Source organism: Leptonychotes weddellii, chromosome 14 (assembly GCF_054177405.1).
Source record: "Leptonychotes weddellii isolate Sample4059 chromosome 14, ASM5417740v2, whole genome shotgun sequence".
In the NCBI taxonomy this organism is placed as follows: Eukaryota; Metazoa; Chordata; class Mammalia; order Carnivora; family Phocidae; genus Leptonychotes; species Leptonychotes weddellii.
The window spans coordinates 69,076,423-69,098,024 of NC_138382.1; the positions used below are offsets into that span (position 1 = coordinate 69,076,423).

The following is a 21,602-nucleotide window of genomic DNA, read 5'->3' on the forward strand; positions in this document are numbered from 1 at the left end:
CTGGATTTTGTTTTTTAACAGAAAGGAAGAACTAACATTTATTAGATGCCTACTGTATGCCAGTTGTTCTAACACTCACTATTTCATTTAATCTCCCAACACCCCTGTGGATTGATCATGTTCATCCATTTTTACAGTTGAGAAAAACAAAGCTCCAAGGTCATTCACATTGCACTGTGCTAGGTGTGTTGGGCATGCAATAATAAACATGAGAGTCATTGGGCGCCTGGGTGGCTCAGATGGTTAAGCGTCTGCCTTCGGCTCGGGTCATGATCTCAGGGTCCTGGGATCAAGTCCCGCATCGGGCTCCCTGCTCAGCGGGGAGCCTGTTTCTCCCTCTGCCTCTCTCTCTCTCTCTCTCTGTCTCTCATGAATAAATAAATAAAATTAAAAAAAAAAATAAACATGAGAGTCATAATAATAAAAAAAAATTATAAACATTAGAGTCATAAATAATAAACCCAAGACACATGGTTCTTCCTTTCAAGGGGCTTAGGGTCTAGTGGAAATGATAGACACTTAAAAAATTCTTACAAAAATAATTATGAGTGACCCATCCTGGGTGGAATCAGGGAATGCATCCCTGAGAGCTGAAGAAGAGGAAGACAAAGGAGATGGGAAGAGGGAGAGAAAGGAAAACAATTCCTTGTTTCCCGGCAGAGAAAATGGCAGGAGAGTTCTCAAGATGAGAATGTTCAGTTACATACCCGAAATAACAAAATTTACAAGCGGTCACATTGGGTTTTTGAATCCTGTGCTTTCTGACTCCAGAATTCTCCAGAATTCATGTCCTCTCTACTGCAATGCAATGTGACCAGCTGTGCTTCAAATCTACAGAGGACAGCAGACAAAAAAATCCAATTCCCAGCGATGATACTCAGTGTTTCCCAGGCTAGTCTGATCATAAGAATTGCCTAAGGGGCTGGGGCGCCTGGGTGGCTCAGTTGGTTAAGCAACTGCCTTCGGCTCAGGTCATGATCCCGGAGTCCCGGGATCGAGTCCCACATCAGGCTCCCTGCTCAGCAGGGAGTCTGCTTCTCCCTCTGACCCTCCTCCCTCTCATGCTCTCTGTCTCTCATTCTCTCTCTCGCAAATAAATAAAATCTTTAAAAAAAAAAAAAATTAAAAAAAAAAAAGAATTGCCTAAGGGGGGCTTGTTAAAAAAATATATATATAAAGATTCCCCAGGTCCCACCCTTACTGGGAAATCAAACTTTACCGAATGCCGCAGGTGATTTTTCAGATCAGACAAGTTTGGGATATGCTGAGTTAAGGCTTCAGAAAACCTAAAACCCAACACGCTAGGAGCTTACTTCACTGCCACCTCCTGGACATTTTTAAGAACTGGGTGGAGCACCTTGAAGTACTTTTAGCCTTCCAAGAAGAAAAGGAATGGGGATAGAAAAAGAAAGAAAACTCTCTAGAGATCAATCAGCCAGCCGGTCAAATAAAAATTTTTCCCCTTCCTTTCTTCCAGCTTTCCTGTGGATTTTGACGGTCTCTCATTCGGGCTTAAGTAATGTCTTCTCAGTATGGATTATGCGACTCCTGTCAAAACAAAACCCATTCCCGTACCAGAAGGCTCAGTAACATGCTACTGATTTGGAGTCACCACTAATTAAGGAGTTGAGTAGAGTAACCGGAGCAGCAAGATAATAAGAAACTATAAGCCTTGGCTTTCATCTGGGAGAGGTTATGGATTTAGAATCCAAACACCAAGGTTCAAACCCCAGACCTACCACCTACTAGATGAAACACAGACGAGTTAATGAACCTCTTTGAGCCTCATTTTCCCCAACTGCAAAGGGGGTTATTAATACCCCCTTCCACAGAGTGATTTCGGAGGAATATGTGAGATAATGGAGGTGGTAGCCTGACACCATCAGGCCCTTAACAAATGTTTGTTAATAAATAATAAAACAAGAGTGAATTTATAGCCCAACAAGAGAACTGTGCTAATATGGAACCAAGAGTTAATAAAGATAAATTAAATTAATAAAAAAGAGATTTGCAGGCACAAAGCACTGATTCTAAGGTGCGTTCTGAAAAAACAGGCCATTCCCAGGATATGGCGGATTGAATTATAATGTGGTTCTCTGGGATAGAATGTTTTAAAGCGTGCATGTTATCGGAGGGAGCTTTAATGTGCTAATTTTTGTTCATAGGCAACAGATTTCCTGGGAGCTGGGCAGAACTGAATGCAGGTTTCAGAAAAGAGAGCAGACTTGAAGCTGAAGTGACATCAGCTCAGGGGCTGGAGAACTAGGGGAACACAAAGTGCGGTGGGGGTGGGGGAGTCCTTCGTCATAATAAGGCCATACCACTTAGAAGGTGCTTTACATGACTTTCCTTTACTAAGAGACAGAAAATACCAGAGAAGTTTGATAAAGGCTGTGGGGAGGACACCAGGGAAGGACACGGAGCCAGAGTCCAGGGTCACGGAGAGAGCCATCTTGCCTTAGAGCTGAGGGGCAGAGACCACCCAAACGCAGAAACGAGCAGAGCTGACAGTGTCAACTGGACTAGTCCCCTGAGAGTGACTGGATTAATGACCTAAGGACTGAAGCATGCCAGACACTGAGCTTGGGGCCATAACAGGCCCTCTGTCTCTACTAAACCCAGAAAGGCCACAAAATCACTAAGAGGCGCTGCTAATCATCAGATGTTTGTGCAATAGGTAAAACTTATTGGACATTCAGGAAAGTTCTACAGAGTCCCCTAAAAAAGAACAAGAGAGGCCCACAGAGTGATACAGTCATCAAGACTTGAGTTCAAATCTCGATTCTGCATGACCTTCGGCAAGTTACTTAACCTCTGTGAACCCATCCCTTTCTTTGTCTGGAAATCAGGGATAACGTTTTTCACCTCAAAGGTTTACAAGGATCAAAAGATAATCTGTGAAAAATACCTAACACAGAGAAAGCACTCGCAGTGTTTGCTTCTCTGCCTCTCAAAACCAACCAACCAAACAAAACGACTTTGTTTCTATTATAGTCAATCCAACTTCTTCGATGAGTAGGGCATTCAGAAAGTTGGTTGACAATGTGTTTAAGTGGGAAAATAAACTCTCAAGTTAAAGCCAATTTGCACTGGTTTATAAATCTGCCAGATATCCCTGCTGGGGAATCTGGAATCCAAGGCATCATGGGAAGAGGAAACAAGGGTCTGTATTAGCAAAGGCTTTAAAAATAAAGAAACGATGTACTTTATCTCTCACTTTCTCATGACAAGCTGAATCCCTAATTCCTAATCCTTTCTCCCCACAATGGTTACCAGAATGAAAACATTCCCCATTTTCATGAATGCTAGATTTTGTTTGTCCTACAGATAGTCTCACACAAGCACACAAAGACATATATACGAGGGGGTGGTGGGCACAGCTTTATAGAAGGGCAACACCCTGTAGACGGTCAAATGTGTCGATGGGGCACTGGTTAAGTAAGTGATGGGATCCCGGCCCTGCGGGATGTCATGCAGCCATAAAGAAAAGGTTGCAGTAAATCAATTCGTGCTGACGTAAAACAATAGCTAAGTTCTATTGTTTAATGAAATAAAAGGTACAGAGTAGAGCGCATCATATGAAAGCATTAGGTAAAGACAAAGAACTATTTATACACGGATGCTTGTGCATGCGTATCTCTGGAAACCTACCAAGAAACTGCCCATGGTAGCTGCCTTTGAGGAAAGGAACTGAAGGTGGGATAAGAGACATATTTTTCAGAGTTTGCACTTTTATACCATGTTGATTTTTTTATCATGTGCATGTTATTAAGTTTTAAGTCAATCAATGAAATTGAGATACACGGTAATAATGAAGACACTAATGACTAGAGTGATAATATTCACAGTGTGTTGGATTATGCACCCCTGGGGCTTCTTTCTCAACTATCCTCTGAGGTGGGGGTTATTATCCCTATTATTCAGCTGAGGAAACTGAGGCTCAAAGTTTGGACAAATTCAATAACTCCTTCTAGTCCACACAGCTAGCAAGGAGCAAAATATGGATTGGAACCCAGTGTTGACAGACTCCAAATCCTCCTTTATACTGCATTGGGACAGAGACTGCAGGCTGTTCTCCAAAATGCATTTCCTCTTCTTTCTGGACACAACGCTAGTCTACATTCCCAGGGTCCCTTGCCGTGAGGCCTGTCTGTGACCAAACTTTAGTCGGGCTCCTCTGAACGCTCCTCCCAACTCGGCCTCCACCTTTGGCCTTCTGTGTCGGTCTCTGCATGGCCCGGTCCTAGCAGTTGAGCAGGAATTCCCCACCCAGTATCTGATCCCCCTCAGTATCTCATCAAATTCCTCATCGTCCACCTTTGGTATCTGATGCCCCCGGCCTGCTTCAGTAAGGATCCTGTCCAACTGGTTTAGCCAGCGGCCCCCCTGCCCCCAGCGTTTCTTCTTAGTAATTTTCCATCCCTTCACCCCCATCCCGCTCCTTGGCTATACATGCCCACTTGTCCTAGTGGTATACAGAATGCAGCCCAGGCCTCTTTGCCTCTATTACAAGAGTTCCTGAATAAAATCTGTTTTTACCACTACTGCCCAGCTCTGGTTTCCTTTGAGGAGAGTTAGGTGTGAGTCACGGAGCACCTACTCTGAATCAGGCGTTGTCTTCAGGCCTGGCAATACAGTGATGACTAAGATAGTCCCTACCTGTGCAGTGGGGAGACTTCCCCAGTATTTGAGCCCTATCTCCTCAGGTGAGGTCAGAGACATTGCACAGCAAAAGCAAAACAAAAGGCTAGCTATGCAGTCAGTACAGGTAACAGGTCAGGCTGGGGATGGGGAGCAGGGCGGAGGAAGGACAAGAGGAGGGGGTTGGTCACTCTCCCAGGTGAAGGTAGGCGAGAGCCCCCTGCTGGACGGCCCCAGAGAAGCCCCAGCAGCGTAACCCCCAGACAAAAGCATCTTTTCCTGGCAAGAGACAGGAGGACAGAGAGAGGAGAGCTACTGGGGGCTGGACCTACCCTCCCTCACTAATGCATCTCTCTGCCCCTCTGCAGCTGAGGCTGGCGCTGGCACACATTCTCCCATTCTTCCAGGTCACAAGCCCTCCCTGGACACCTGCTATAGGCCAGACACTAGACACACACACACACACACACACACACACACACACACACGCACAAACACTACCTCTGTCCTCAAAGTGCTCAGAGTTTAGTGTCCATAAACAAATCATTATCCCCACGAAAAGCAATATATAGAGAGTTACCTACCAGGTGCTAAGAAGACACAGAGGAAGAAGCAGCTGCTCCTGCAGGGAGGGGGGTGGCTCATGGCGGAGCTCACAATTGGCTGGATATTGAAGTGGGGCTCCAAGTTCAGTGGGCAGGGGATGGGGGGAACGAAAGCTATTCCAGCCCAAGAGGTCAGTGGGAGCAAGGCTGGCGGCACCTGCCTAACCTGGGCTGTTAGGGTAGACAGCTGGCGTGGGAAAGTGGGAAGGAAGCCTGGCAGGGGTGAGGCTGATGGGCTAGCAGGGAGAGAGTTTAAGGGCCTTAAATGCTTTGCCAGGATGTGAGCAGGGATTTTGAGTGTGAGAACATCCACCCCACAGCCTGTCAACACCAGAGGGGCCTCATCCCTTTGGCTCTTGCAGCTGAAGCTGTCTTCCAAACTCTCCTCTTACATGTGGCACCCGAGGAGGAATCACAATTAATTTGCCATCAGCTTGCTCATTACTAACCAGCAAAGATCTCAGGATGGAGTCAAAAGCATCTTCAAGGAGAGCCAGACAAGTGTCTCTGAGGCGCGGGGCAGAGAAGACAGGATAGATAGAAGGGGAAGTAGCTGGAGGGTGGGAGAAAGGCAGGCAACAGCACGGAGCCCAGTGGAGGGGCAGACCGACAGACAGGCTCCTGCCCGAGGGGAGTGTAGGGGTAGGAACTCACACAGGGCGCTGACATCCATACCATTCGTCCTTTGCACAAAAATCAATCCCTGCATGTCTGGTGGAGGGCAAACACTGCGCAGGGGAGGGGGCTCGGTGCAGGGGAAGGAGCAGGCAGCATGAGGTCAGGCGCAGCGTTGAGATTCTGGTTCCACCCCTCCACGGCTGGTGTCCCGTACTTTCCATTTCCTTCCTCCCAAATGCACAGCACCGTCTCTCCTGGTCCGTGATGCCCGTGCCCAAGCTCCTAACCAGAGTCTGGCTCAGAGCGGACCCTCGATGCCCAATGCCCGTTTGTTCCCTTCCTTTTCCCCTCAGGAGGAGGCCCATGCATGTGAAGAGCCTCCCTATTCTTTTATTTCCACATGGTCTGAATTTGATTTAACTCTGCGGCTTCCTCCTCAATGAGGTTAAAATATATCATTGGTTACTTAATGGCCCTTCAAGCACTGAGGCCTTTATTAAATAGCAGCGTGATACCCATGTGATGAGAGTGCTGGGGGCCCACAAATCTCTCCCCACTGCTTCGGTGAAGACAGCTTTCAGCCGCCCCCTGGGCCACCATCTCCTTCTGCCTGGAAGGAGACTCAGGGAAGGGGGCACAACTGCCTGGGGGGCTCCAGTAGCTGGAAGGTGGAGGCCGCTCCCTCACCAGAAAGGAAGACAGTGGTCCCTGGGGAGAAGAGACACCAGCGAGCCAATTCTCCCCTGGCACGGCACCCACCCCACCACGGGACAGATGGAGGACAGTGCACTTGACTTGGCATTGACAAAGACCTGGGTTTGAGTCCTTTGGCCAGCCCGGCCTTGGTTACCTCATCTGTAAAGCAGAGCGAAGGTATATCGCCTCCTTGCCTCAGCGGGGGGCCAGGCAGCTCCATAAAGTGACAGCAGTAACTCTGCCACCCTTCTGCAAGGAGGGCCTGTGATCATGCCCTGCTGGTTTCTGCAGGTTGACTCGGTCACAAAGTACCATCCCCGAGCACTTGGCGCATGCCAGAAACTGACCAGGAAGCCACTCTCCCTGCCCTCAAGGAGGCTTTCCCTACTTCCAGTTCACCCCCCAAGCCCTCGATACACCTTGCACACCACAGCCAGAGGGGTCTTTCCAACATACAGAGGTGATTTCTGTCACACACCACACACACACACCTGTTTACAACTACCCAGGGGTTCCGCAGAGCTCTCAGTTTGCAGTTGGGACCTTTCCTCTGCCCACCTCTTAGGTGGGTAGCATCATCCCTCACTATCCCTCCCTCAAATTCTGTGTCCCAGCTGCAGTACAAGGCTGGCAGTCCCCTCAAGTTCCCTGTGTTCCAGCTTGCCACCCTGTTGCTGGGCTTGCCGAGCCAAGTCTGAACACTGGAACCCTTGCTCAGCCCTCTCTTCCTTTCAGACTCAGCTCAGAGGTCCCCTCCTTAGGATGCGTCACTGAGCCCTACATCTGAGTCCTTTCCCATTGCTCTTCCTTCTGCACGGAGTTGTAATAACTAGAGAGTGAGCTCCCTGCAGGGAGGGACCCACAGGGGGTCATTTCTTTGTTTGCCTAGTGCTCAATGGAGTCCATGGTGCAAAATAAGGGCTCAGGACATGTCTGAGGAATGAATGAAAAACTCATTTCAGCTAATAGCTATGAAGAGTCTACTACTCTACAGTGTGCCAAGCTTTGTGCACTGGAGTGTGATGATCTGCTAATAAACAATAATAACCAAGACCTATGTGGTCCTTGCACTAGTTGAACTTAAAATCTGGTGGGAAAAAGAGAAAATTAAACAAGCCATGACAATGATGCTGATCTGTACTACGACAGAAAAGACCTGAAGACAGAGGAGGACGGACATAGGCGGGAGGAGAGAAGATCAACACAGACTATGAAAAATAGCAACACCTCACCAATCTGGAACTCTGCTATCTCTCTTATCCAGAAAGTAGTGGGAACCCAGAAGGAAGGACTAGAGGCTACTTAACAGCCAAAATCTGTCAAAAAGACTGACTCTTATTTCCCTGAGTGCCTCTGACACACACGAGCCTTTGCCAAAACCTGCAGGTTGACCTCATTTCCCCTCCCTCTGCCTCCAGCACACTTCCTTCATAACTTCATAACTTCACAACTTCATAACTAATAGAACCCTTAGCATCCCACACTGGACTCATCAGCTACATCTGCTCCCCTGAGACTGAGGCCCCCAAGGCCACCATGTGAGGCTTTTTTTTTAGGTCATGCACAAGGGTGCCATGATGCTGGTCACACGCAGGCACCTTTCATATTTTGAACACTTTCATATATTTATAATTTATATATTTATATTTTTTATTCTATAACAAATGAATTATTCATACAAATATTAGTTATTATATGATATTTATATATTATCACAGGAAAAGGACTTGTTGATTTAAACTGGGAATTCAAAAATATTCTGGTTCAGTAAACAAACATCAGATGATTTTAGCTGGGCAATTTTATATTGATGACAAGAATCTTCTGGCAAATGGTACTCAAGTGTCTTATTTTAACAAGAAAACATGTACTGTTCCCCTTTGACAAATCAGATTATCAAAAGACTGTTGATCTTTTCTTTCTTTCCTTTCTTTCTTTTATTTGACAGAGAGAGAGTATAAGCAGGGGGAGCCGCAGAGGGAGAGGAAGAAGCAGGCTTCCACTGAGCAGGGAGCCCAATGCAGGACTCGATTCCAGGACCCTGGGATCATGACCTGAGCCAAAGGCAGACGCTTAACTGACTGAGCCACCCAAGTGTCCCAAAAAACTGTCGATCTAATAATATCTAAAATAGACTGTGTTTCTAAATCAGATCTGCTTTTACAGCTGATGTATAATTGATGAGTACTTTTCATTTTTTTGAAAAATTCCTCATTAGTATTAATGCACTAGTTAAACCATATTGCAGTTCAATTTAGCTGATGTTTGCTTCTTGTGCCAGAATATTTCTGAATTTTAAGTTTAAATCAACAAGTATTTCATTATAATGCCATGTAAATATTATCTAATAACTAATATTCATTTATCATCAATAATCCATTTGCTGCAACAAATTCATTATTGAGATGTAAATAATTTATTGACTAATTTTATTTTTTTTTTCCTTGAGGAGGGGGCACCTTGTTCTCATTCACACAAAAGGATGGTATAGACCAGTAGTGGCCCTGGTTCAAGGGCAGGGATGGTGTCTACTTGTGTCTTTTTTTTTTTTTTAGAGCGTGAAAGAGTGCGAGTAGGGGTGGGGGGCAAGGGGCAGAGGGAGAGAAAGAGAATCTTAAGCAGATTCCGTGCCGAGTTAGGAGCCCAATGTGGACCCGATCTCACAACCCAGAGATCATGACCTGAGCCGAAATCAAGAGTCTGATGCTTGACCGATTAAGCCACAGGCGCCCCCCCATTTTTTAAGTAGGCTCCACACCCAGCATGGAGCCCAACACAGGGCTTGAACTCCCGATGCTGAGATCAAGACCTGAGCTGAGCTCAAGAGTCGGACACTTAACTGACTAAACCACCCAGGCACCCCTAATTGTGTCTCTGTTGCCATTGCCTTGAACAGGCCTTGGGGCACAGTGGACATACACCATATATTTGTTGAATAAATAATGGAGAACTTCAAGGCCTCAGGATTTAAAATCATATATGTATGCTCTATTTCACTGTACTTCCTAGAAATACTCCTGCACATTCTAATGGAACAATATTGTATAAACTCTTAACAACCCTCCTTAGTGACCAGCTGAAGCTTATTAAACTGTCACCCAGCAGGGACCATTCTCCTTTCCCTTTGTTCCCTAGACACAGAGTACTTTTTCTGAGAAGTCTTAAGAGTAAGAAGTTTTCACAGCTATCACATACCATTAAAGGAACATCTTTGCAACCTGCCTAGACAGTCATAAAGTTTAGTAATTTCTGAGAAAGTGTCATAAAATCCAGTAAGATGGCAAGGCTTTGTGTAAGTAGTTTCAAATAGAGCTGAGGTTCCTTAAGAAAGGAACAAGTGCACAGGCTAAAGAAAGCTATGTTATCATGGAAAGTAAACCCAGCCAAAACCGAAGACTTGCAGGGGCTTACAAACAGCTGGTTCTCTATTTCTGGCTTAAGCTTTGCAATGCCAGAGATGGGATGAGTTCACTGCCTGGAATCCCTTTATGTCATTTTCCTTTAAAGAAAATAGTCACTTTGAAGGTAGTCCAAAAACACAGCACTAGAACCATTACTAATTACACAGTTCAATTCAATTAGCATTTGCTGAATGCCTTCTCTGCGCCAGGCATTGAAGAACTCAAAGATGAGTAAGACCAGCTCCCTGCTACTGGATATCCTACAGTCTAGGGGAAGAGACAGACCATCTCAATCAACAGCCTTGCCCACCCAGCCCCATCTTGTCCCAGGTAGCATCGTCTCTCCTGAGGTATAAGACAGCATCCTAACTTGCTTCTGCCTCCACTCTGGGGCTCCAATCCATTCTCCAGAGGGATATTTTTCAAAAGGCAGGTGTAAATCATCTTTCCCCTGCACACAGGGAATGGTCTGGCCCCTGAGTGCCCCTAGCAAGGCAAACATCAGATTAGAAGCTCCCATATCAAGCCAGGCCCTCTGTGAGGCCACATCCTCAGTGGGCAAACCAGAAGAAAACCTGCCTTGTCTTGGGTGTTAGCTCAGGGAAGGGGAAAAGAGCCTCGCCTTGGAATGCCTAACCATAACACATACAAGTCTGGAGTCAGACTTTAAACTATGCCTATTATCTTAAAAGCCTAAGACCAAAAATTTAGTTTCCAGTATTCTAGGTTAGTAGAGCCCTCTGAGCCACTGGCACAAGATGAAAATCCTCACTTTAAACTCAGGTCTCAGAGAATTAACAGAGATTAAAGTTTCAAGGAACATGAGCTCACTGTCAAAAAAGAAAGGTCTAGAAATGTCTAAGTGAGAATCCCAGAAAAAGAGAAGCAAAACAATGGGTAAGAGCAATATTGAAAGAGAAAACAGATGAGAATTTTTCAGAGTTGATAAAAGATAGCAAACCTCAGAGACAAGAGTCCCGACAAATCTCAAGCAGAATAAATAGAAAGAAATCCTCACCCAGGAAGTCATAATGACACAGACAACATCAAAGACAAAGAGAAGATTTTAAAAGCAGCCAGAAGGAAAAAGACACTTCACCAGCAAAAGAAAAAAGTCAACTGAGAACTGACCTCTCAGTAGCAAAAATAGAAGAGTAAACAGTGGCATATTCTCAAAGTGCTGAGATCACATAATAGCAACTTGGCACTGTATGTACAGCAACACTATCTTTTAAGAATGAAGGTGAAAGGAAGGTAATTTTGGACAAACAGAAACTGATAGCGTTTATTACAAATAGCCCCTCACCAAAGGAACTTCTGAGAGATTACTTCCAGGAGAAAGAAAATGATCCCCTAAAAAATAAAAAAATAAAAATAAAATTAAAAAAATAATAATAAAAAAATAAAATAAATTAAATTAAATTTAAAAAAAGAAAGAAAATGATCCCAGAAGGAAGGTCTGAGTTGTAAAGTGGAATAATAAACAAAGCAAATGGTAAATGTGGGCAAATCTAAAATACACCAAGGCTTTGTAAAAACGAATAATAATGTCTAATTTGTAAAGTTCAAAAAAAGGATAAAGTAAGAGAGAACTAATGTATTGGACAACAAAAGCATATAAGTCAGGAGGGATGCAACCAAAACGAAATATCCTAAGATCCTTGGTGTTGTTAAGAGGAAAGTAAAGATACTAACTTTAGACTTTGTGAAGTTAGTTATACACATATTAAATTTTCTAGGGTAACCACTAGAAGAATAAAAATAGGATGTAAAACTTCCAGACTAGTACAGGGGGGAATGGGAAAAGGAAAAGTCAATTTAAAAACATATGAAATCCATAATCATAGAGGGAAAAACACTAATATAACTCTTCAATGGTCAGACAAAAATATCAGGGCTATAAAATTTGTATAATGCAATCCACAAGCTAATCTGGTATACATATGTAAAATACTGCATTCAATAACTAGAGGATACACATTCTTTTCCGAAACAAATAGAACATCTCCATTTATTAGGCTATAAAGCCAAAAACTGGAAAACAGAAAAAAGCAAGGAGAGCGGGCAAGAGAAAGAGAGGAAAGAAAGAATATCCTTTAACCACAATGCTATTAAGATAGAAATTAACAATAAAAAGATAAGCAGAAATAATCTCATATGTTTAGAAACCCTTAAAAAACCCACAAAGCTAAATAACTCACAGGCCAAAGAAAAAATCTTCACGAAAATGCAAAATGCATAGAACTAAAAGGTGAATTTTTAAAAATGCTACATAGCAAAACTGTGGGTGCAGCCAAAGTGGTACTTAGAGGCAAGCTTGTATTTTTTTTTTCTTTAAAGTAAACTCTATGCCCAACATGGGGCTTGAATTCATGCCCCCAAGATCAAGAGTCTCATGCTCTACTGACTGAGCCAGCTAGGTGTCCCAAGTCTGTAGTCTTGAATGTTTTATTAGAAAAGAGATAGGCTTAGCATTCAACTTAATGTCAGAAATAGAACAACATAATAAGCCTCAAAAGTAGAAGAAAGGAAATCATATAGAGCAGAGAGCCATGAAATAGAAAACAAAAATAGAATGGAGATGATCAATAAACCAAAAGTTGCTTCTTTAGAAAAACTAATCAAATTGAGATCCATATAAAGTACCATAAGTGACTAAGCAAGGATACTTAGCCTAGCCTGGGGTGTGTGGGAGTGGAGGGGGCCAGAAAGACCTATGGAAAAGAGGAGGCATGAGCTGATCCTTGAAGGATGTGTAAGAGTTAGCCAAAGAAAGGAAGGGAACATTCTAAGGAAGAGGGAAAATATGACCAAGGTAAAGGGGAATGGTACAGCATGAAGGCTCAAGAGAGCCACTCACAGTGCGGTGTTAGTAGTAGAGAAAGTTCAAGGCCTGAAATACGTGAAGTATAGAGAAGCTTAGGGCCCAGATATTAATAAAAAATAGTCAACTGAGTCTTTACTGTATACCTGGTATCATAGGCTAAATACATGATTATATTTTTTAATGCTGGCAACAAGCAACTCCCAATTGTATTACACCCATTCTATAAGTAAAGAAGCTGAGGTTCAGAGCAAAACTTCCCCACGGTTACATAGTGAGTTATTCCAAACCCATATCTGTGTGGTTCCAAAGTCCATGCTACACTGCATCTCAGGTCATGGAAGTCTTCATATGGACCTTTTGTAAGGAGCCTGAGCTTTATCCTTGAGGCAAATATTCAAATCTACCCCACAAAAACCAAAACTCACTTTTACAGTGAAAGTCTGGAATGGTGTCACAGCTGCCACCAGGACAGAGTCCCTTTCATACAGGTGTCCAAAAAGTCGACGTACCAGTAACAGGCAATATTGCAACGCAGAATGACAACAGGACGCACGGGGCTGACATGAGTTCCTGAGGCATGTTTACAATTACTACCTGGGAGGCAAGTACTGTTCAATGCCGAGAACTGGATAAGCACATGGCACTTTTTCCGACATCTATATTGAAATACAATTCACATACTGCACAAGTCATCCACGTCGAGTGTACAGCTCGACAGTTTTTAGCACAGCCATGGAACTGTGCAACCATCACCACAACCGATATTAAGACATTTTCATCACCCCAAAGAGAAATCCTGTACTAGCAGTCGTGCCCAACTTCCCCACCAAAAGCCTCCCCCACCCCTGGGCAACCACGGACCTACTTCCTCTATACAGATTTCGCTATTCTGAGCGTTTTGTATAAATGGAATCACATCACGGGCGGTCCCTGTGGCTGGCTTCTTTCACGTAAGATGTTTTCAAGGCTCATCCATGTTGTGGCATGTATCAGTGCATTCCTTTTTATGGCCAGATAATATTCCACCACATGGATAGACCATGTTTTGTTTACCCGTCAGCTCATGGACATTTGGTTGTTTCCGCTTTTTGCCTATTGTGAATAATGCTACTATGAACATTAGCATAGTGTTTTTTAGTGAACATCCATGTTCATTTCTCTCAGGTATATACCTAGGAGTAAACTACTGGGATGTAGAAATTCCATGTTTAACATTTTGAGGACCTGCCAAACCATTTTTCAAATGGCTGCACCATTTTACATTCCCACCAAGAGCATATGAGGGCTCCAATTTCTCCACATCCTCACCAACACTTATGATTTGCTTTTTTAGACATCCTAGTAGGAACAAAGTAGTATTTCATCGTGGTTTTGATTTTCATTCCCCTAATGGCTAATGATGGTATGTGACATTTTAATACAACCTTTAATGTGTCCTTTTTTTTCACACCGGAGATATTTTGACAAAACCTAAGAGACAAAGAAATAACCTATTGAAACTTTCCACAGTTTCATTACCCAACTGTATGCGAAATGCTTAAACCTCAGCCTATGGGAAGAAGATCCAGGAGTCAGATGTGGGGAAAGGGTCAAGGGTAGAGAGAAAATCAAGCACGTCCACTGAGTAAATTATTTGAAAATTTAAAAGTGGCTTTATATTCTGATGTGGCTATTTCAATTTAGACATAATAGCTACACAAAAATAGTCCTATCAAAATGCCCTGCTTTGAACTAGGAATAATTATCAGAACTAGATTTGGCAAAGACAGGGAAGAGATCCACCTAGTTCACTCTCTTCTCCAATATTTGTCATTACATCTTTCAAAAGCAGGTACTTGTAGGAACTCTCATATACTGTTAAGTAGAAACTGCTACAATTCAAAAAAGAAAGAAAGAAAGAAAGAAAGAAAGAAAGAAAGAAAGAAAGAAAGAAAGAAAGAAAGAAAGAAAGAAAGAAAGAAAGAAAGAAAGAAAGAAAGAAAAAGAAAGGACAAAGAAAGAAAGAAAGGACAAAGAAAGAAAGAAAGAAACTGCTACAATTTTTGGAAAGCAAATTAGTGATACGTTCCAGAAGCCTGAAAACATACATATCCTTTCACCCAAATACTTCATTTCTGCAAAGTTTATTTTAAGAAAATAATTTAAAATGTAGGGGAAAAGGACTCCAGAAAATTTTTTCACAGAGGAATCAATCTAAACATTTACTAACATGAAAATAAATAAATAAATTTCACTGAATGAGATTTTTTTTTTAACAATTAAGATGACATTTCTGAAAGTTTTTATAGCATAGGAAAATGTCTAAATTATAATGTGGGCATTAGTGTTAACATAATGACACTAGATCAGCTTTGTAAAACATTGACATTAATCACATCAGCTGAAATTTATGCTGAAGAAATGCTGAAACGAAATGCTTCAAAAAGAAAGGAGTCATTGCATCTGTGTAGTAGGATTATAAATTTTTTCAATTTTTTCCCCAAAATTTTAGTATTTAAACAATGTGCTTTTTAAATGAAACTAACAGCCAGGCTCAAAGCCCAGTCCTGTACTGATGACTTAGGTAATTAAGTAATTTCCAATGGTCTTATTTATTTCTAGGGGGCCAGGAAATCATACTCAATTTAAATGGGCAATGTGGTCACTGGAACAAGACCCAGCCTGAGAGCCAGGAGACCCGGCGTCCAGTTCTAAGCTGTATGTCGCCTAACAACTCTGAAGGGTGGGAGAGTTGAAATGGAACCAAGACTTACTATGTAGTGGCTTTGGCATGCAGGTTATATATGTTATTAAACATATGTTATTAAAATGGGACAACCACCCTATGAGACAAGTATGATGCCCCCCGTGTCAGAACTAATAAGTGGTGGGGGTCCAAACCCAAATCTAACTCCATACCATAATGACAGCTATGAAACAGAAATAATGAAGTCTACCATACTCACTGCACAAAGTTCAAGTCAATTAGATAAATGTATGTAAAAGTTCCACATAAAACATTTAGCTCTGGGGTGCCTGGGTGGCTCAGTTGGTTAAGCTCAGTTGGTTTGGTCTCAGGTCATGATCTCAGGGTCCTGAGATCGATCCCCATGTCGGGCTCTGTGCTGGGCATGGAGTCTGCTTAAGATTCTCTCTTTCCCTCTGCCCCTTCCCCCTTCCCTCTCTAAAAAAAAGAAAAACCCATCTAGCTCCATAGAAATATAAGACCCTAAGGTTCTCAACACAACCTGTTAATCCATTAGAAGTTTAACAGCATCTGAAGATAGAACTGTGTGTGTTTTCTACTCTCTTGAGCCAACAAGTCAACAATAAGTAAGGACTGCTTTTAGTGAATAGGGATGAAAAAATTTTTAATTAGAATAAGGTAGATTATGCAAGGCAAATGACTATCTATTAGATGTTTAAATAATCAACAGGGGAACGGCTTACAATGCATATGAGACAAAAAGTAATTATCCACAATATTTATAAACCAATAAGAAAAACATCAACATAAGCAAAATAGAAACATAAACAACCTTAAAGATAAATGAACAAAGAATACATTTAGGCATTCCACAGAGGAAATAGTACAAAGGACTAGTAAGCATACTGAAAGTCCAAACTCACTGACAAGCAGAGAAGTGTAAATCAAAAGAACACATTTTTACCTATCGATTGGGCTAAGATTTAGAAGATTAATAGGAGATGGATTGCAGAGAAGATGAGAAGATAGGCACTCTCAACATTGCTGGTGGCATTTGATGGTGACCATCAAAACACAAAGTGCATATACCTTCTGACCCAACAATTCCTAGGAATTTATCCTACAGAAGTATTTATACAAATAAACACTTATTGGGGTGCCTGGGTGGCTCAGTCGTTAAGCGTCTGCCTTCGGCTCCGGTCATGGTCCCAGGGTCCCGGGATCGAGCCCCGCATCAGGCTCTCTGCTCAGTGGGAAGCCTGTTTCTCCTTCTCCCACTCCCCCTGCTTGTGTTCCCTCCTCTCTGTGTCTCTCTGTGTCAAATAAATAAATAAAATCTTTTTAAAAAGTAAAAAAAAAATAAAATAAACACTTATTGTCTGAACAACGATGTCCACTGTGCCTTTCTTCGTCATTGCAAGGGAAAAGCGTGGAAACAATATCCATCAATAAATTTTATGATGGTATATCCATAAAATGGACTATTAGATTGTTATTAACATGATATGAACCCATACTTACTAACAGAGAAAGATGTCCATACTAAAAAAGCAGTTGCCAAACATTATACATATTGTTTAACTGCAGTATTTAAAATCATGTATGTTTAAATTTATATACTCTATATGTATCTCTTGCATCTCTACATATGATTCATATTGCGGTGGTCATTAGCACCGTTCACCGGATATTCTGATTATCCTCTTTATACCTTCATGGTAGGACCGCACATCCCCAAGCCCTGTGAGGTTAGCCATGCCATGTAACGCTTTGGTGAGTGAAATGTGAGCACAGTCACTTCTGGGTAGAAGTCTTAAAAGTCAGCACACGATGTGCACATTCCCTTCCCCTCAGTGACTCAGTGAAGCAGGTGTTGAGCTGGAAGCATGGGTCTCTGAAGAACAAAATGCTGACAGCCCCCATCCCTCCTCCCCCCATCAACCTGCACTGAATTCCTGAGCATGAGCAAGAAATAAATTTCTGTTGTTATTAAGCCACTGACATATTGTGGTTGCTTGTTACTAGAGCACAATTTAGTTATCCTGACACATGCAGGAGTAAGAAAAAATTCTGGAAGGATACATACCAAACTGTAAGTTTGGTGGTGTTGCCTCTTAAGGAGAAGAGTTAGAAGGGAAGGGGATGGGGTGAGGAACGCGGGCTTGGGGGTTATTTTATATACTTGGGAACTGCATACATTTTTTATAAGCACATATTGTTTTTGGATATTGAACAAATTTATTTATAAATAATCTAAGATGTCCAGAAAATTTACCATTGTTGCTTTTTTAGATTCCAATAAACCACAGTTCTGAGACACAACTAGAAATAAAATCTCCCTATGAGCATAAAAAACAAAATAGGAAAACTGTCCTTCATAAGAGTTCTAGGCAGATGGACAGAAGGACTTTTTGGAAAAGTAACATTCTACCAAATTGGGATGATGGGCGCAGGAGAAAAACTGCCCTATTCTTCCAGCTCCATGAAGGATAAGGAGGTTTTATTCAGACGACAAGAGAAGCAGATGGGGCTACAGAAAGAGTCGTCAGAACTGCCTGCTAGGACTTACAAAGGCATTTATAAAAATCACTAGATAATGGTTCAAACACACCCAGGGAAACAAACACACACACAAATGGCAGCCGAGGCAGCTGTTACAGGCACGACTGGACGTGACGTGAAAGGAGAGATATTAGTCCATGTGGAATAGAGAACCAGGGTTACTGCTCTCTCCAGCAAAACACCAACCTTTGCAGAGGAATCTCAGGGACATAACGTGGCTGCAGGGGAGAAGCCACAGGAAGGGAGGAGTTCAAAACTAATGAAAGGACAAGCAAGGTTATTTGCCTGTTCACACCTCCACGTTTCTGTTATAAAACTTAAGGAAGATGTCACAGAAATTCACTGGAGGGAAAGCCAAACAGGTATTCCTACTGGAAACATAGGCACTTTAAAGATTTTCTGATTGAACCCTCCTATCAACCCTACCAAGTATGTGATGCTCATTCCTAGAGTTGAGACATCTTCGGCTCAGAGAGGGAGAGCAGTTGCCCAGGGTCACAGAGCCAAGATTTAAACCCATGTCTGGCAATGGTGTTTCCAGAGTCAGTGGGAGGACTGTAGGGATGACAGTAAAGAGTAAAGAAACCAGCTCAGGAAATCCACATCTCATCCACATAGCTAATGGGTATGTTCCCAGGCACAACCTCAGTCCTCCCTGTGAACTCAAATAGCTACAATAAGCTTCCCACAGTGATGTATTTGATAATTAATACACCAAAGTGTGAGGAAGGCACCAGGTTCAAAATAGCAGCTTTAAATTTTTCAATTAAACTCACAAAACCTTAAAAGTATGATTGGTTCAAAAAGTTTAAGTCCGTGTTATTTTAAAAATTTTAAACCCAGACTATATCACGTTGACATTCATTTAAAATGTAATTGTCCCTTATCCACAGAGAGCTTTGTGGGTTTTTGCTATCTGCTGTATCCCAAGAGCCCAAATATAGTCTGGCACAGAGTAGGTCTCAAAATATTTATGAAATGATTCCAATGAGCTGGTCATAGATGCTCTGGTTAACCAGTAACCTATATATGCAGACTAAATTCTATAATAGTTTTTTCCTAGTTTTTAAAAAAAGTAACCAAATAAATAAATAATAAATAATAAATAACCAAAGTCTGTGATTGCTCAAAGGAAGAAAAATGGCTAACATTTACTAACTACTCACAGTGTCAAGCATGGGGTTAAGGCAATTTACACACATTCCCTTATTAAATCTCACAAAAATTCTGCAAGGTAGGTGTCATTGACTTGTTACAGATCAAGAAATTGAGGTCTAGAGAAGGCACTTAAAGAGTGGGCAGTTACTATTATAATATGTCCTTTTCAAAGAACAGATTTGAAAGAAAAAGAAACTGTATGATTGAATTTTTGTGTTCGACTTCTGCTGATACAAACCCAGAATCCAGAATGCTACCAAAATTGAGGCTCTTTACAATAGAGGGTATGTTTACATAACACGGGAAACAGCTCTAGGAATTATGGACTAAAAAAACAAAATTTTAATTTGTACTAGCCCCTGAACTTGAATATGAGCCCCTGGAACTTATTCTTTAAGGGACTGTTTGAGACATTAGTGTGGATTCGTGAAGCTATTGCACATACCATATTGTTCAAACAATAGCGGTAGTGAATTGTGATTTTTATGGCCAGACAAGCTCAACTGGCAAAGGAAAAATTCTGGTGGACTAGCATTAAAATAGCATGTCTGTTGAAAGGAGAGCATTTGATGGAGTAGGATATAAACCATTCTTACATATAAGGCTATTTTCAAAAAACGGAACGTAAACTGCAATGACTATCATTGGGACGAGAAAGGGAAGTAAGATTAAACTATCCAGTTTTTCATTTTATACTCCTACCTTCTTCCAGAAGGAATGAGATACAGCGATTCATAGAGCAGGACCACATTCCATAGAGGAGCAAGGCAACTCAGCTAGTCAAATGGCACCCAAATTACTTCTCTGTGGGCAGCAACAAAATAGGATTTGGAAGGTACAGTCACCAAATGCTCTCCCTGCCAGGCAGGATATATTTCAACGTGTTTTATTTTAAGTCCTTTTTGCAATACCGCTCTCCTGGTTCTGAGCGGCTCCACTGTCATTTGAGAGTTATGAGTCAGACAAACGGGAGGGTTAACGAGTGGAGAATTATAAAACACACCAACAAGTGTGCTTTGGAACAAGACAGACCACTGTTTGAACCCTGACTCTGCCTCTTAATTGCTGTGCCCACCTCAGTGTCTTCAAGCATCATCTGGGACTAAGAATAATAGAGTAACTCCTGGCAGGGTGGATTTTAGCAAAGGATTAGCAAAGAAGACAGTGTAGGACTATACGCTGGTTCCAGGCACAGGCCCTGGATGGTTTTGCCACTTGTTACCTGTGGCCTTGGGCTAGCCCTGCACCAACCTCTCCCTAAGCCTCAGTTTCCTCATCTGTAATTTGGAAATGATAATAGCATCTACTTCGGGGGCTTGCTGTGAGGATTACATAAAACAATCCATAGTAAATGTCTGATATAATTTTTAATAAGCATAAAACACTAAGTACAGTGCCTGGCACAAAGCAGATATTTAATAAGCAGTAACTAATATTATATAAGTTATAAATAGGACAATATAATAAGTGTATACATATTCTAAAGAAGGCTGGATAAAGTTCAGAAAACAACGCATGATTTGGAGTCTCTGAAACAAAGAGCTCTCACTGTAATAGATCTTGGGGCAGGGGCTTATGCAAGCTATTATCAACAAAGGTCCTTCTATGGAATCTCTCAGTGCCCTCGTTCACGTCAGCTAGCTGGTGTCCACAGCACCACTGAGCATGTATACAGAACCTACATCTCCAAGGAGGGCAGCTCATAACAATAGTGGCATCTATTCTCCTTGGTGTCTTTTCCCTAAGGTTTCATTACTGCTGGTGTCAAAACTGCAAAAGAATATACAGGACTTACACAGTTGAAAGAGGACCATACAAGTCCACAAATATTTACTGAGTATCTACTAGGAGCCAGGAACCATCCCTCTCTTTCATGTGGCAACTTCAATAGTGACTCCATAAACCTGATCTGGCTATTCTAAAATAAACTTTCACCTTATCTATTAAGTTCACAGAGCTAACATTTGTGAATTTTCCTTTGAGAGGCAAATTTAACTTTGTAGACACAAGTGGATTAGACCTGACCAGCGTGGAGAGAACTGAAAAGAGAATCATCAGAGAGTTGGCGTGGTTCACCTGGGGCTGAGAGAGTGGGCAAGAGAAGCTGAGTCTATATATGGCAAGATCCTGTCATATTCAGACAGAAGCGCAAGCTTCTCTGCGTGGCCTCCAACATCCTCCGTGATCTGGCTCCTTCTTCATCTCTCCTGCTCTCCCACATGCTCCCTATGCTGCCATCGTCCCATTCTGCATACAAAAGCTGATCCATGCTCCCTGCCTTTGTTCCTATTCTGTGTGGAATGGCCTTCACCCATTCAGCACCCAGATTGGACTGCCATTGTGTGCACGTCTGTCCCTCACACTGGGAGCTGCTGGAGGGCAGGGAGTGAATCCCATTCACATCCAGA

General features: G+C 42.3%; 1 protein-coding gene across 4 annotated transcripts in view; it reads right to left on the reverse strand.

The window, feature by feature from the left end:
• Window positions 1-21,602, reverse strand: part of TTLL11 (tubulin tyrosine ligase like 11) — a 213,588-nt gene that overhangs the window by 187,660 nt on the left and 4,326 nt on the right. Inside the window, exons 1-2 of one of the 4 annotated variants that reach the window (XM_081803515.1) lie at window positions 1,220-4,330; window positions 708-831 (exon numbers count right to left, since the gene is read on the reverse strand). The exons of the other annotated variants lie outside the window; for them this stretch is intronic. The gene's annotated coding sequence lies outside the window, so the exon portion shown is untranslated. Of the gene's footprint in view, window positions 1-707; window positions 832-1,219; window positions 4,331-21,602 lie in introns of those variants that run through there. 4 annotated transcript variants of the gene reach the window in all.